This window comes from Gallus gallus, chromosome 1 (assembly GCF_016699485.2).
Source record: "Gallus gallus isolate bGalGal1 chromosome 1, bGalGal1.mat.broiler.GRCg7b, whole genome shotgun sequence".
In the NCBI taxonomy this organism is placed as follows: domain Eukaryota; kingdom Metazoa; phylum Chordata; class Aves; order Galliformes; family Phasianidae; genus Gallus; species Gallus gallus.
The window spans coordinates 68,296,257-68,311,926 of record NC_052532.1 but is presented as its reverse complement, the minus strand read 5'-3'; the positions used below and the strand labels follow the sequence as shown (position 1 = coordinate 68,311,926).

General features: G+C 44.7%; 1 protein-coding gene across 40 annotated transcripts in view; it reads right to left on the bottom strand.

Annotated features, from left to right (window-relative positions):
* The window catches only part of PPFIBP1 (PPFIA binding protein 1), a 99,688-nt gene that overhangs the window by 62,875 nt on the left and 21,143 nt on the right, over positions 1-15,670 (bottom strand). For 39 of the 40 annotated variants that reach the window (XM_046939471.1, XM_046939459.1, XM_046939470.1 and 36 more), the window contains exon 2: positions 12,318-12,393. The gene's annotated coding sequence lies outside the window, so the exon portion shown is untranslated. Of the gene's footprint in view, positions 1-4,772; positions 4,891-12,317; positions 12,394-15,670 lie in introns of all 40 variants that reach the window. The other variant, XM_046939469.1, reaches the window with a different exon arrangement.

Genomic DNA, 15,670 nt, shown 5'->3' with positions numbered 1-15,670 from the left:
CCTTAAAAATCTAGTGGATAGTTTCCTTCTGCTTTCCTAAGATTTATTGCAATGCAACCTGAGTGGCAAATTCAGCTGGCTAACATTCAACTTGTTGCCTGCAATGCTTGTTGCTAGAAATATACCAAAATACAGCTTCCAAAATGGTACAGTAACATGCTCTATGCAACTATCCCTGCTCTTATTGGCCTTACCCAGCAAATTATGTTTCGATCTCCCAACTCTTCCAACACTCTTTTTTTCCACTGCATTTTGAAGTCTTTGACAGAAGCCTGACTCCTCCATGTAAGGAAGTGAGAGATGGAAGAAATCCGGAAAAACTCAGAATTCAATGGAAAACAAACAAAAACAAACAGAAAGAAGCATTGTTCACATGGCAGATTCATGAGAAAGCTGTGGTTTCCACATTTTTCATCAACTCTTAAGAAGTGTTTGGAAGATAATCCACCTGGCCATACATTTAACAATGAATGCTGGCAATCACCACTCCGGTTTATCTAAATTCCAGTTCAACATCCAACGCCTAACCAAAGTTTAACACATACTACATTAACAGGACCCGGTACCTCAGCGTGGTAATGACCACCACTCTGGAAGTGGAAGTACCTGAACCACGCAGCTGGCCTTTTGGATTTGCCTTTTGCTCTTCGATACAACTTTTTACAGTTCTAAATAGCAGGCTTTTGCTTCCTGTAAATGTCTCAGGGATCATAGATGCATTCAGGCCTCTAACAATATTTTAATGAAATATCAGCTCGCGCTCCTCTATTTGACTTGCAGGCAAAAAATAAAATAAAAATAAAAAAATAAATGCCATTTGAAGGAGATAATCTTAAGTAGCTTTCTGAGAAATGCCAAGAATACTGAATTGTCATTTCTGTGCCCTGGTTTGTTGTTTTGTAGGGTTGTTTTTTTTCCTAGTAACCTATTTATATGTCTTTAAAAGAAAGGATGAAATAGCATGAAGAGATGTGCTGTATTTTACAGATTGTAAGATCCGAATCAGTAGCGTCAGCTAATTAAAAATCTTCAAAAAATAGAATTCTAATTGCCTGCATCGCATTATTGCATCTAAAAAAAGACTGGGAAATAACGTGAACAAGGCAACTGCTTAAACGCCATTCCATTTTCCTAAGCCAAGGATCAGTTATCAGTGAAACAAATGCTGATAACTCGGGCACACTTCTGATGCATTTGTGCCCATTTTGAAGCTTCTGCAAATCTTAAACGTTATTCAAGGAAAAGTTGCTTGTGATTTACAAAATCTTCTTTGTTTAAGGAGAAGAAACCTCAATCTGTTGTTTGTGTGCTGCAATGCCAGCTTGGTATACCAAGGCTTCTCCATGCTACAGCACAGTGGTCCAAGGACAAAACTTCCAAATTAGGTGGGGATAACGACTGAACATAATACAGACAGTCTGGCAACACAAGGGGTAGATCTACACTATGAAAAATACAATGTTTTCCTAATTCCAGCTAACTGAAGAGAGCTAGCCTTGCTTAAGACAGGCAAAATGAAGGAAAGTGCTTAATTAAAACAAACAGCCCAGACCACCCAAAAGGGCTCAAACTAAGTCAGCCGTATCAGCTAGGAATCCCATCACTTTGTCCGAACTGCTACTTTGATGGACTAGCCTACCTGAGTGAAGCACACGTTCATCTGCCTGTGCAGTCGCCCCTTAATGAGTCATTATGGGAGAAATGGCTAGAGGGCTGGACTAGATGATCTTACTGGTCTTTTCCAACCTTAATGACTCTATGATTCTTTTCTGTGATTCTTCTCAGTAGCAGGGAGAAAGCAGGGGCTTTCTCATCCAGAGTGCACATTAAAACACAAAGGCACTAGAGAGACATCTTCACTGTCCCTGTGTCTTGAAGGTTCTCATACAAGGACTGTGGCCCAGCCCAGCACTTCTCTGCAAGTCATGACAAGATGCCAAGAAATTGGTGGGGCTGGCAGCAAGTAGCCTGGCACCATGCAGCACTCCAAAGAGCCTTTTGTGAATGCCTAAAGACCGAAATAGGACCACGTGTATTTCCTCTCCTACTGTAATGCAAGCAATGCTCCACACTTGTTACAGATAACAAAGACAGTAACAGCGCTACATCTTCACTGTGTGGATCATGGCATTGTCTATAGCTATCATAATACATTGTAAATTATACACAACTTAACTCTTAGTAATGCAAACCTCAGAACTGTCTCCATATTTTGTGGTTGCAGGAATTAACAGATGTTGACGACTAATCTGACAGTAGGAACATTAAAAAAGACAGCTCTACCATTACTACTCCTTGTCATGTATGTACATGGTTTCTTGTCATCACAAATGTCAACATTAATGGTTTCTTCTGATGTAGCAACGTTGGTGGGCTTCTCTTTCCCGTCCTTCCCACAGGCAGTTACCCTAAGCAGTACTGTACCTAGCTCCAATAACAAAGGATTACTGCTATCTGACAACACCCCACCAAACAAGAAAGCATAACTTTAGCACCAGATCCTGGCAGCAAGAAAATCCTGTGGCATGAGGCACATGATCCCAATGAGCACTCACAGGTCCATGCAGAGCAAGCGATGCCAGTGCCTGGTGCACATCATTGCTTCTACTTCTCTTCCCAAAGCTCTGAGGCACAGCATGCAGCCTGGCAGAGGTCTTGCACATAGGAACACAGCTGCATACCAGAACTCTTTCCTCGCACAGCGTGGGCCACGCACATGAGATAGGCTATGAAGGAGTTCAAGATGCATGCAAAGGCAAAGCTGGCTACTCTACTCCTAAGATGCAAACTATAAGCGTATTAACATCACAAAGTGTCAAACCTGCAAGCAGCAACCAGTATTAAACTATTGCACTGACAGAGGTCAGGAGTAGAGGGAGGAAAGAAAAGGCAGCAATAACAGAAATCCATGCCAAGATCTTAGACAGAGAGCATCAAACCCACAAAGAGGCTCCTATGAGAACTTGGAAGTTCACAATTGCAGACCAGCTTTGCTCTGTTGCTAGATTATCTGGGGGCTAAAATGCTGATAGTTAACAAGGCTATCTCCCAGATAGCCAGAGTCGTGTCAGAGTGACATCTCCCACCTGAAAGATCTTCATCCTGTGCTGTGAGCTTGGAGTAGATACGAAGGGCACCAGAGCAGCCATATGTGTTTTGGTGTTTCATTTTTTTCTTTTTTTTTTCTTTTGCTTTCCCCACAACATTGCAGCATCCGATGGGATGTTGAGGCTATTTTCCATCTGCATGTGGACAGAAGATGCTGGAGTGTCCAGATAGGTGGCCCTGGCAGAATCCCTGGGGCTGCTTTACTACAGCTGTTGCCTGGTGGACCTTGGGTAGCGTGACACCCACGGCACATCAAATCCAACTGCTCAGCAGCAAGCCATGCAGGTACAGCAGCCAAAACGTCCTGGCACGGAGCCTTGTCAGCACAGCTAACGCTGGCTGCCCAGTCCCAGAACAGAATTCAACTTTCAAAATATTTTGAGCAGCTCCTTATCAAACAAAGTGGCTTTACACAAGCTCAACATTTTGCAGTGTTTATAATCCGTTCCCCTGAAATCAGATTGACAACTTAGCTGAACCACAGCCTGGAACAGAGATGATGATCTGTCCATCGGCACAGGATTTTTTCAGCAAAATCCATCCAGACGGAGATCAGCAAGTTGCATAAATCCACATTTGATAATAAGCACGTTCCTAATGCTACTGAAGCCAGTGGCACTGAGTACTTGCTTAACACTGAGCGCCTCTTCAACTGATTGATCAAAGCAGGACCTCAAAATACAGATTAGGAGTTGGACTTGAAAATCCTCGTGGGCCTCATCTAACACGGGATATTCTATGATTCTAGATCTTGCTGGCTTTATGCAACTTGCAGGTGCGTTCAGTAACATCAGCACACTGCTATAAAGTCCACAGTGAAATAGCAGCTCACCTTACCTTGAATGACTTCAGCCCAGCAGCCACCAGATGTGAGCTCTGCCACAAACCAAATGAGATCAAGTACCCACAAGCATCCTTTTCATTGTGGCTGTAGTCCTCCTTCCCTCTCCAATGAAAATGGCTTTCTGAGCACAGCTACATGTGTGTGTGTGTTGGACTCAAGGGAAATGCTGAAAACTCAAATAAAGTCTGTCATAAAGACACATTCAATACTGATCTTGTTCTGGATTGCTCTAAGTGTGACACCACCACTTCATAAAAAGAGCAACCCCTTCATCAGGATATTTCTAGGTAAAATTTACTTCAGTTTACATAAAACCTCTGTGACCACTTAGCTTGAGTCCATACAGAAAACATAACAAAAATTACTCAGAGATTCAGGGTAAACAAATGATGTTCTATGATATCTTTCTCCATGGGGGTTATGCTAAGCCCGCACAGGATAGAAAGCCAGGAAGCACCTCCACAGAAGTAACTGGGAGTCTTGGGGAAGCTCATCCCTCGCCCAGAAAACAGAGAATGATTCAGCTAAAAGTTAACAGCCTTCCCTGCTGGTGGTAAGGAACAAGAAGTTGGCTACTCAGCCATCAATTTGCAAGGATGGCCAAGAAAGTTAGTTTCATTAGTTTACAGGCATTGGTTATTGTTCGGTATTGATTCTTTCCTTGTTACTATTTAAATAAACAGCCGTCAAGTGCATAGGAAAGCATTTTGTGATAAACAACCCAGCATCATGGCAACCTCCTCCAAGCAAAGGACAATTGGCTTGGTTAAGTGAGGAAAGTGTTCCAAGTGTCCAAGCCTCTTGGATGATGACAACCTACCACAAAAAAGATGGTTCTCCTCCCCAGACGTGCATCCTGTTCTCATCAGTGCACCACTGCACGGCTCTCAGGAACAACTTCATCTCCTACTGCTTCATTTACCCCAAATCAGTGTGCACTGAAATAGCGAGGGGGAAAAAAGGATGTTTCCCAACCTACGCCTTTATAATTTCCAGAACAGATATAACCAGAGGCAAGACAGAGAACCAGGCCCTCAGAGAAACCAATGAGAAGAGAAAAATGAAGCAACTGTTGTACTATGACAACGAAACAGAATTTTCTGGCTTTACCATTATATTGAACACTAAGTGACTCAACTGAACTCGATCTCCCCTCATGAGACAAAGCCATTTGCTCTCCTACTTTCTTAAAGTAACTCAGATCTGTCTGTGTCCTATTTTTAGTATCTAAATTAAGAATATTGCTCATAACCAGATTATATGGCATTTATTCTGAAGAGTAAGGGATACTGTTAGAGCTAAAAACTGAATATAAACACCCTGTGGATGTAAGCCATGACATTTATATACCGGATTAATAAGTACTAAGAGGAATTTCTGATGTAGGGCATATGACCCTCCCTTCATTTCAAAGGCAATTATTTTAATACCATGATTTCAAAGTGTGACGAGCCCTGCAAAATGCTTACAGACAGGCAGCTTTATTCAAAAAGCTCTCAAATTCCTCCAAAAACAATTTCAGGTGAATCTCCAGTCTTCAGATAAGAGAACACCTGGGAGTTTGTTTGTTCCAAATAAGCACGTGTGCATGTGCCAGCAGGGAGATAAGCAGACCTGAGACAAATGTCAATTTTATGCTGTATGGATCTGAGCATCCCTGAAACAAATTGGAAAGGCTCAAGGATGGTCGATACAGACATCCCGTTTAGGCACATCTCTCATTTTAACCAGCATGACTCACGTTGCCACAGCTGAGCCATGCCATCAGCTCCTTCCCGAGGCCCTGCAATCAGCTGCAAACCACCAGTAGATTTCTGGAGCGGCCACATCCTTTGAAACAGCCTTTGCCTCTCACACCTTGTCACCTATTCTTCAAGACTGTTCAGGCACCTGAATCTGGAACCCACTGCCTTGGGAAACTCAAAGGGCCAGCTTAGAGCTCTGATAGCAAAGCAGAAAACAATCAAGCTCCCAGTAGTCAGACCCAGCCAATGTAACCCAGCCTTCCACCTGGGTTCCAACGCAGCACCTTCTGCACACCCAGACCAGCCCTCCCAACCTAGGGCTGCACAGCTGATGCAACATGAAAGCCCGTGCTGACAAGGGTCCCATGAACATCCCTTAGGCCATATGTGAGGGGCCATATGTGAGGTGATTTCCATAAACGTCCACTCTTACCACTCAGATCCGACATAAGGATCATCACCTGGCACAGAAACTCTAGAATTTCCCAGACTGACCCTGAATCCTAGAGAAAGGTTAGCCTAAACATCCTACTCCAACAAGTACAACTGTAAGAGAGGCAGTAATGAGAAGCTAGGCTGCAATGCAGGATTTGTTCATGAGGGTGTGGGGATATGAGCAGTTGGACAGGCAACGTGGAAGAAGTTGCAATTTCAAACTCTTAACAGTTAAGAAAAACCCCGTGTTCACTTACGTTATTTTAGAATGGAATTTCTTGGCTATGGAAGCAAAACAGGGCAGGCAGTAATCAGGTTCACTGTGGGGAACCGCACTGGCTCAGGTACCCACCGCCTCCCACTTCCCAGTGGCAGTGGTTTACTGCCTCCTCCAACTCCCACTGCTTCGTTTGTTCTGATCGAGCCTAACGTTCCATCTTGCCCACTCTTCCCCCTTTGTTCATATTCCCTTGAGTGCCAGTGATATTTGCCATCAGCCCATGATATCCAACAGCTTCTCTTTGCTGCTTGGAAACAGTTTCGAAGAAATGTCAAAAAGCAAACAAAAGAACACCACCACCATGAGAAAAACAGCTCATTTTCCTGCTTGGCACAACCACAGTCTTTTGGGTGAATTTGCACTAGAGGAGTGGGGGGTGGAGGAGGAAGAAATATCCGGATAGTCAGGTAGCTCCCTCCCTCTTTTAATTTCAATACCTAATCAACACACAGAGATACTGAAGTATCTCCAAGAAATTCCTTGGTGGGGGTTATCAGCAACATCCCAGCAACTTGCCCTGGACACGTTCACATAAGTATTCACCCCATAGGGGTGCAATACCTCAAAAAAATTACAAAACATACACACACACACAAAATTCAACCCACAAACAAAACAGTCTGAGGCGAACGTGCAGCTCCCCACACAGATGCTTCTCCTGAGCTGCTGAAATCAAAGAGTAGGGATACAAGTGGTCAGATAACAAAGGAAAGACATGAAGGCAACAACAGAAGCACACGCACTGCAAGTAAAGCGTGACAGCCTGCATACCAGCTGCTCTGATCTTCCCGGTGCAAAATTCAGATCCCAACCCAGCCCTGCGGGCTCCCAAGCAGCATGAGGGAAAAACATCCAGAATCAGGATAAGCCACGTTCAGTTCCTCAAAAAAAAATAAAATCAGCTGACAAGTCATCAGGAATTCAGGTATCATGTGAAACACTGGATGAAATGAGAGCTCTGCAAGCATGCTGCGGCACAAGACAGCTCTTCTCAGAGCCAGAAGAAAGCATGCACAAATGAGGTAGTGGGGGTACACAGGCTGGATCCAGAGCTGCCCAGGTCACCAGCCCAGTTATCTTCAGGAGTTGCTTCAAGCACACTCCACCACATGTGTGATTTTAGAAGCTGAAAACAAGAACTCAAACCTCCCTCCGAGCAAAGAAAAAAAAGAATACTGGCTGTGGTACCTGGATGCTGCATCTGTTGCTGAAGATCCCATCTAAGGCATCGGGATATCTATCTGTCCTACTCGTCCAAAACAGAAACCAAATATATGCTCAGAGTTAAAGCTCAAGCCCCTAAAAGGGCTTGGCAATGTTTTGCATTCCCAGATAGTACACGGCTGAACACAGCTGCATTCCTCATCGCCTTTACTAGCAAGGCATGCTTAGAATAAAGTTGCTCGAAGTCATGCAAGCCTTTTGCCAGAAAGTTTATCAAACAAGGCATCTGAACCCAGCCAGAAGGTGGACAGGCAGCACCTGAGAACCTGTGGAGAAGCAGTCCAGAAATACTCCAAAGAAAGATGATGAAATTCTTCATGTGATTTCTGCCACTGAATCAACAAGTAGGCTATCGTCCTCCTCAGCGGGGCTAAACTTCTCTAATGCAGCTCAGCACTCTGCAGCACCTTTTCTAGATTTCATTACAAAAAGAAGAATTATGGGGGAAAAAAAAAAGGAGTTTTAATCGAATGCAAAGCAGTAGTCATCAACACTGCTGCAATTACTTGCAGATCTGCTCCGTAACATGCCAGACACCAATTAGAGCCAACAACAGGAGGGTAAAACAAGAATCCTGCTGTGGCACATGATGGGGGACGTGAGAAGGATTATTCCTGTGCAGTAACAGTCCCCATTTAGGGTGCCTCTCTTTTCCCATCCCAGCCTCAGCTGCCAAAGAAGAGGAAAAAATACTTCAAAATATTACAGAAGCAACAACAATTTCACTTAGTTAACAAAGGTTAGGCAAGATCATTCAAGATAAACATCTCTCCCTTTCCCTTTGTTGTTGATGGGAACCAAATATGATTTTTTCCTACTTTTTTTCTCTTCATTTAAACAAGGAAGGTGTGGTGCCACTCCAGTAGCAGTTAGGGAGCCAGGATCTCAGGCTGCTAATTTGACTCTTCTCACAGCCTAAGGTCCCTTGACTTGTGGTTCATTTTCTCCTCTGCAAAATGGGGCAAAGAATGAACTACTACACAATGACAGAGAAATTGTTTAATTCAGAGCTGTATCGTTTTTGGAAGATGCAAATAAAGTGCCAAGCATTATTACCAGATGATGCAATGATAGATTTCCTCCCTGAAGCTACTTAAGGAAAGGAAAAAGCCACGCAAACAGACAGCCCAATTTCTAATGAGATGCACTGCTCAGAAAGTGGGACATCTTCAAACAGATTGGACAATCTTCTTCCAGCTCAGAAAGATTATTCTCAACGCATAAACCTTGCAGGATTATAAATGTACAAAATGAAACATATCGGTTGACCAGGTTTCTGCAGACAAAATGAGCTTGCCTAAATAAACAGGGAAAATACATGTTCTCAGTCTTGAAGAAATCAAGAAGAGTTTCTCAGAGAAGCAAGGGAAGAAATGGGATTAGATTTGAAAGCTTTGTGGGGGATGAATTTTTTATTTTCTGAATATGAAGCAACTGTCAGGACTGGGAAAGTCAAGTAAGGAAAAAAGAACAGGCAGGGAAAAGCAGGGAAAGGCTCTGTGCAGCAGAGAGGTCACATGCGAGATAAACAGGGCAGTAAGCTAATATGTACGGATAAACACAGCTCCCTTTCTCTCCGTACAGACATTTATGTGTATTACAGAGCTGCCATCAGCACTATGGGCGAACATAACGTGAAGCTATGTTAACGTTACCCAAACCACATTGCATAAAACATCAGAGCAAAAGCACAGGGACATGCACACTGCTTTCTGTAAGCTGCAATATTCCCTCTTGGAAGAAAGGGATGGAAAAAACCCAAACATAAAAACCCTGCCCCTTTCCCCCCCGCCGCATGCCAAGGGTGACACACTTCTTCCCCTCTGGCCCAAAGTTCATTTCTCCTATGAAGGGCTTAAAGGGTGGAGGTGTCATTCACACAAGAGAAACGTTAACCCAAAAATAAATGAGCAGATTCATAGGCTTAACCCTTCTTGAACCCAGCAGCGAATCACAGCAAAACTGACCTTCCTTCCCCAGCATCCCGATGTCATTCAATACCCTGGAGCTGCTTGGGCAGCACAATGGGGTTGAACAAGGCTGGATTTGAGGAGGGGGCAAATTCTCCTGCACATCAGGAGCTTTATCTTTCATTGAACCCTTGACCACAAGGCAGCCTTGGGTAACACAATGACACACAAGTGACACCCCTGCCCTAAACATCCTGCAGCTGTCCCTGCGTTGCACCCTGCCCCACTGTCTGGCCAGAATGGACCTCAAGCCCCAGGCAAGCACACCCCAACCCCCTGCCTCCCCACCCCACCCACAGCCAGCGCCGCACCTCCCATAGGCATGTAGAGGGGCCACCAGCTCCAGGAAACACTCAGCACTATTTTGAGCATATCTGAGTTTGGCACAACTACTAAAAGCCCAAGAGAAGCTGCACGGGGGCCGTACTGCACAGGACAAGCCACAGGCACTAATAAATGCAATGATGAGACGTACACACAGGGCAATGGGAAGCCCTTGCGCTCATCTGCCCAACTGGGAGCAGCAGACAGCAGCTCGTAACACAGCTCAGTGCTGAGTCAGAGACAGGGACTTTGGGCCATCACTCTAGGAGAGGTTTTTATTTACTTATTTGATGGTGAAAGCAAGTAGCAGGAGAAATCACTTCCAGCCTTCCGGACAGACTGCTGAGGGAAACGGGTCTAACTCGAGCAGAAAGCCTCCAAAAGACAGAGATACACTGCTACTCAGGCTGTTGGAACAGAGAGAGGATCGAGCGCCCACAGGTGCTGGCTAGGAGGGATCCAAGCACATACTTCCTCTGGGAGCAATATGGAAGAGAAGGCAGATTCAGCTCCCAAATGCTTCTGACTATTCCTAAGGAAGGAAAACCAGCACAACATCTGGAAAGCAAGGATCCAGAGATTTCCAATGAAGGCAAGACGTTTGCACAGTCATGCCAGCAGACTGAAAATCCCCAAACACACATCCAGCAGAAGGTGGAGGCCAGCCAATGTCAGACTTTCAATGACGTTTTTATAGCCATGACCCATTCAAATCCAGTTGGAGTGCCTGGCCAGCTGGAATGTAATCCCCACAACTCTGATATGCAATAAAACTGAAGAAATGGGACCCACATAGGAGGACAATAGGTGATAACTGCTCTTGGAGACAGCGGACCACTGATTAAGAGCCTGGGGAATAAAAGCTTTTGGTGCCAGACTTTAGGGTTTCTGATAAACAAAGAGCATCACTCGCTTCTTTCCAGGGCCCTGGGCAGCCTGCGGATCCCACAGAGCGTTCACACAGTGATTTACAGTGGGAAGGGTTGGAGGCCCAAGAAGAGGCACTCCAAGAACTGTAGGAAGGGGAAGGAGAGAAAGAGAAGGGAAATAATATCTTGAACAAGACACAGCCCCATCCCCAGGCAGGCCTGGGGATGTGGGATGGCACTGCGGAGCAGCAATGACCAAAGCCAGCTTTGGAGCGTGGTGATCACGCCGGCAGTCCCAGGCAGCAGACGTGCACTTTCTGCTCTCTCCAAAGAGAGAGTAAAGCTGTGGGGACACGGCAAGTACCTCCTTGGGGCACAGGCTGTTAAACGGAACAGTAAACAGCAGCTACCACTGACAGTCAGCTTCATGAGTGTGCTGCACACCATGGCGTGCAGGTGAATGGGAGGGCTGCACAGTGACGAAAAACAACAAAAAGCACACAAAAAGGTGTCAGCTGGAGCGTGGAGCAGCCTGATGAAGCAGTTACAGTGCAAAGACAGCAGCTGAGAAGAAGCACAACAGGGCTGTGGAGTAGAAGCTGATATAGGTGTAGTAAGGGGTTGGTGCACCCCAGTCACAGCATGCAAAGCTGAAGTGTGGGTGCAACAACTCAATCCAGCTCTCCAAGCAAAGAGCCTGCTGGAATTTAGAAGCCTCAAGTCCTTCACATGCCTGATCATACTGTAACATGATATCCAAACCATAATACCGTAATATCCAAAACTAAGTAGACAGGAGATAACCATCCCCAAAACAAGACTGGCAGCTCTGATATGCACTACGCTACTTGGATCAAATCAGTCTAGACCAAATGCAAAATGCCACACCTTGAAGTCTACTAAACTGGGCCATTTCCAACAGCTAATGCAACAGATAGTCTGCTCTGTCAAGAGTGGTTTTCACATAAACTCAAACTTGCCCCAGTGATCTGAAAGCCCTGGGCAGTTTCTCTACACGTTGCCACAGACCTGCCGAGTTAGATTAACTACAGACACACAGCACTGCCACACCACAGAGGAGTGGCAAGTGCAGCGAGGCCCATCCTGAAGCCCTGGCACCACTTTTTGAGTCCACAGTGTGCCACAAGAATGGCTCCGGTGGTCATTTCGTTTTTACTTCTTGGATAACCAAAATACACTCTATTATACTGCCACAGTCTATATGTTAACTCATGGGCCGCTGTCTTTAAAATGCAGAAAGCCTCCCTGAACCTAAACAGCAGTTCAGAATGCACAAGTGATGGCTACCCTTTAAAAGACATCAAATAAATGGTTTTTTACACAAGCAGACGCAGCATGACGTTCATCTACAACTCCTGCAGGAAGCCGTAATGCAGTATAATTTTACCCACATTTGAACTAAAAGCCTCAAGGAGCTGTTGTGTAAGGTATCAAGCAAAACCAGGAGGTATGTCAACATCAATAGTGAGGAGTAAGCCGCTGGCTTAGGTTACTCACCCAGGGGAACAAACTCAGTGCTGATCTCCACCGTTACGCTTGAGCCAATTCCACTGATCCATATAAGCTTCTGACACTGGAAAGAGAGAAATGAAGAATTTAATTAATCGCTACAAAGTCTGAGGAGACTTAACAGTGAAATCTTATAAAAGTTTATGGTGAAGTGACGTGGGATACAGGAAGCACAGCGCATGACGTACATAACAGCATTTTAAAAAGAAACAACAACAAAAAACGTGCCAAGAGATTAAAGGATGACAGTTGATATACAAATAGGAAATAAGCTTGCTTATTCCTAACAATTCCCAGAAACATCATCTCTCAGTATTTCTGCTTTAGATGGTCAGGTTTGTGCCTGCCCCCACCAAGTCAGAGCAGCACAGGGCATTGAAACAACCCTACAGCTCTTTCCCATCATCACAGAGGATACTCCCATCTAAAGATTGCTCTGAGAGAAAGTTCTACATGAACTTCAGATCAGAAACGCAGGGGGAGGTCTGGGAATAAAACTCTGGACAGATTAAAAGATTCCAAACCTAGGCAATTACACAAGCCTCCATTAGGATATAAAAGCCTAACTCCCGTATGAGTGCTCAGTGAAATACAGCTGGCAGAAGGATTGAAACAACGAGGAATGCTGCTGAAAGGTATCGTGCATCACTCTGCAGGAAGGTCAGTAGCCTTCTAGTTATGACCTCAGTGTACCACTGGGATGCTGCCCTGGCAGGCTGAGACACTGCTCACGAAACAACAGCTGTGCCAAGAGCAAGAGCAGATACTGGCAAGCTGAGAGAAGCTCAGACAAGCAAGCAACACAATCAGAATGCAAACACGTGACTCAAAAGTATGAAGGGCTAAAGAGACAGACTATCTAGTTGACCTGGGACAACAAACACTGACTGCAAATATCCAGAAGGCGTGAGCTAAAACAGAGAGAATTCAGCCCACTTATGACACGTGGTAATAGGGCACGCAAAAAAGATGCTATCTCAGGTCTAAATACTAAAAATGTAGAATAGATTGTCTTGGGGCATACAAAGGAGGTTGAGGCAAGGTGGGAGTTGGCCTCATCTCCCATGTAACTAGGAATAGGACTAGAAGGAACGGCCTCAAGTTGTGGCAGGAGAGATGCAGGCTGGACATTAGGAAATACATGTCTGCAAAGGAGTGGTCAGACACTGGGATGGGCTGCCCAGGGAGGTGGTGGAGTCACCGACCCCGGAGGAGTTCAAGGAACATATAGACGTTGTGTTGAGGGACACAGTTTAGTGGGAAATACTGGTGGACAGTTGGACTGGATGGTCTTGGAGGTCTTTTCCAACCTTGGTCATTCTGTGATTCTAAATGGCTCACTGCTTCTCAGAACAGTTTGTCTAAAACAGACTGGGAAAAACACCAGGAGAAAACAACAACGTACGTAGACCATGAAGGACAGAGACATATAAGTCTCTGCTAGCAGTCTGTCACAGAACCAAGGTTTCAGGCTATTGCAACAGAATAATTACGCCCTGTGCAACACAGGAAGAAAAAAAACATCTGTCAGATGGAAAAAGAGACAAAACATGGTAGGCGGGGAAAGAAAAATATTTGAGGTTTCTATAAAGGGTACTGCAGAATGTCATGTACAAGCTTACAAAGCTAGAGAAAAAAGTTACGTTAACGGTGTTACTGCAAGTCTGCTTAAAGTAATACCATGCACTGACACTAAGCATCTATCATTAAACGGAGCTTCTCCTCTTCACTCCCAATGTTCAGCTCCAGCTAAGTCACACGTGGCACACAGATATGCAGGAGCATTGGGATTCTCAGGCTTGCAAGGACCCAAACGCAGCAGTAGAGTAGAAGGGAAAGACCCAATCTCCTCCATCACAGAAGGGCTCTGTAGCACAAGGGAGTCCCAGACATCTCTCAGCCCAAAGCTCCCTCACTATTCTGCCAAGTCTCCTTCCCTTCAATTTTGGGCTGATCTGCTCTTCCCAGCCTGGAGTGCTGGCTCCAAAGCTTCAGTAGCTCACCCCGAACCTCATGACCACGACTATTTTGGTAAATGAAAGATGCTCTTTGTTCTTGTGGTTTGTCAGAGAGTTTTAGTCATTTCCTCCTGAGCAAAGTCAGAGTTGCACAGACACGGCCCACACCTCTAGCAAGCAGCATGGGCACTGGCTACCTAATGAGAAAGGGAAAACCAGGCAAGCATTTCTCAAAAGTGAATTAATCACCTTATAAGCTACATGGATAACTGTTCCAGAAGGATTCGGTTTGCTTCTAAGTCTACTAGGACAAGTGATCAACACAGTATCTTTTGTAGCTTCCTTAATTTTTCAGCCTAGATTCAAATCTCAGCTCTCCCAGGCAGAGTTCACTGTAAGTTCAATTTCAGCATGAAAAACAACCGCCCAGAAAACCCCATGTGTAATCAAGAGCCGATTGTTAGGAACATCATTTAATAACAGCAGGACGAGGCACAACAGGTGAAGCAGAAGTTCATCAGACGCTCAATGCAGAGACCAGTGCAAAATACAGCCGCCCTGGAGGAACCTTCCAATATGGCCAAGAAGTGACAGTATTGCAAGATAAACGAAAACAAAGGCAAAACAAAAGAGGCACAAGATATTACACTTTTTTGTCCTTATCAGAGAGAATATAATCTCTTAACCAAGAAGAAAACACAAATCATAACCCTGCAATCTTCCACGTTCCGCAGTAACGTTTTACCTTGCCAAAGGTTTTCTCCAGTAGCTACGCATTTCTTTTTTTGAATTATGGAAACAAAATTGCATGCAATTACTTGCTGGTTGGATTCGAAAGAGACGCAACCCCATTCTTAAATACATGAAATATTCACAAGTTGCAGTGTATTTAGTGCTACTGCTTTTCTCTTAGCGCATGGCCCTGATTCCCTTCTTTGTACCGACTGCAGCTTTGGTTCAGGAATGTTCTTGGAGGAATCCAATCAAGTGCACTGCAAAGAAATAATCCAACTTCCTTATGCTCTTTAGTAGATATAAATAAAGATCAGTTTTCCCTAAACATTTCTGATCAAGAAAAGAAGGGCTTTGAGCTACAAGATCTGAAAGAGCATCTCTTTTCTACTCAAAACGCCTCTGTGACATGGGACCCAAGCAATCACAGCACAATTCAAATTACTCTTCCTTCCCACACACTTGCTTCGTGTCTGGGTGTTTGTGTATAAATTAAAAAGCCACTATGACATTCTTCCTACATTTTAAAGAAAACCATGTGACATCTTCCTCAGGCAGCAGAACTCAAGGCAGCTTGCATTTCATTACTTCCCACCGCCCCCTCGCACCCCAAAGCGTTTCATGAGCTGAACTTCCTACACACGTAAGCCT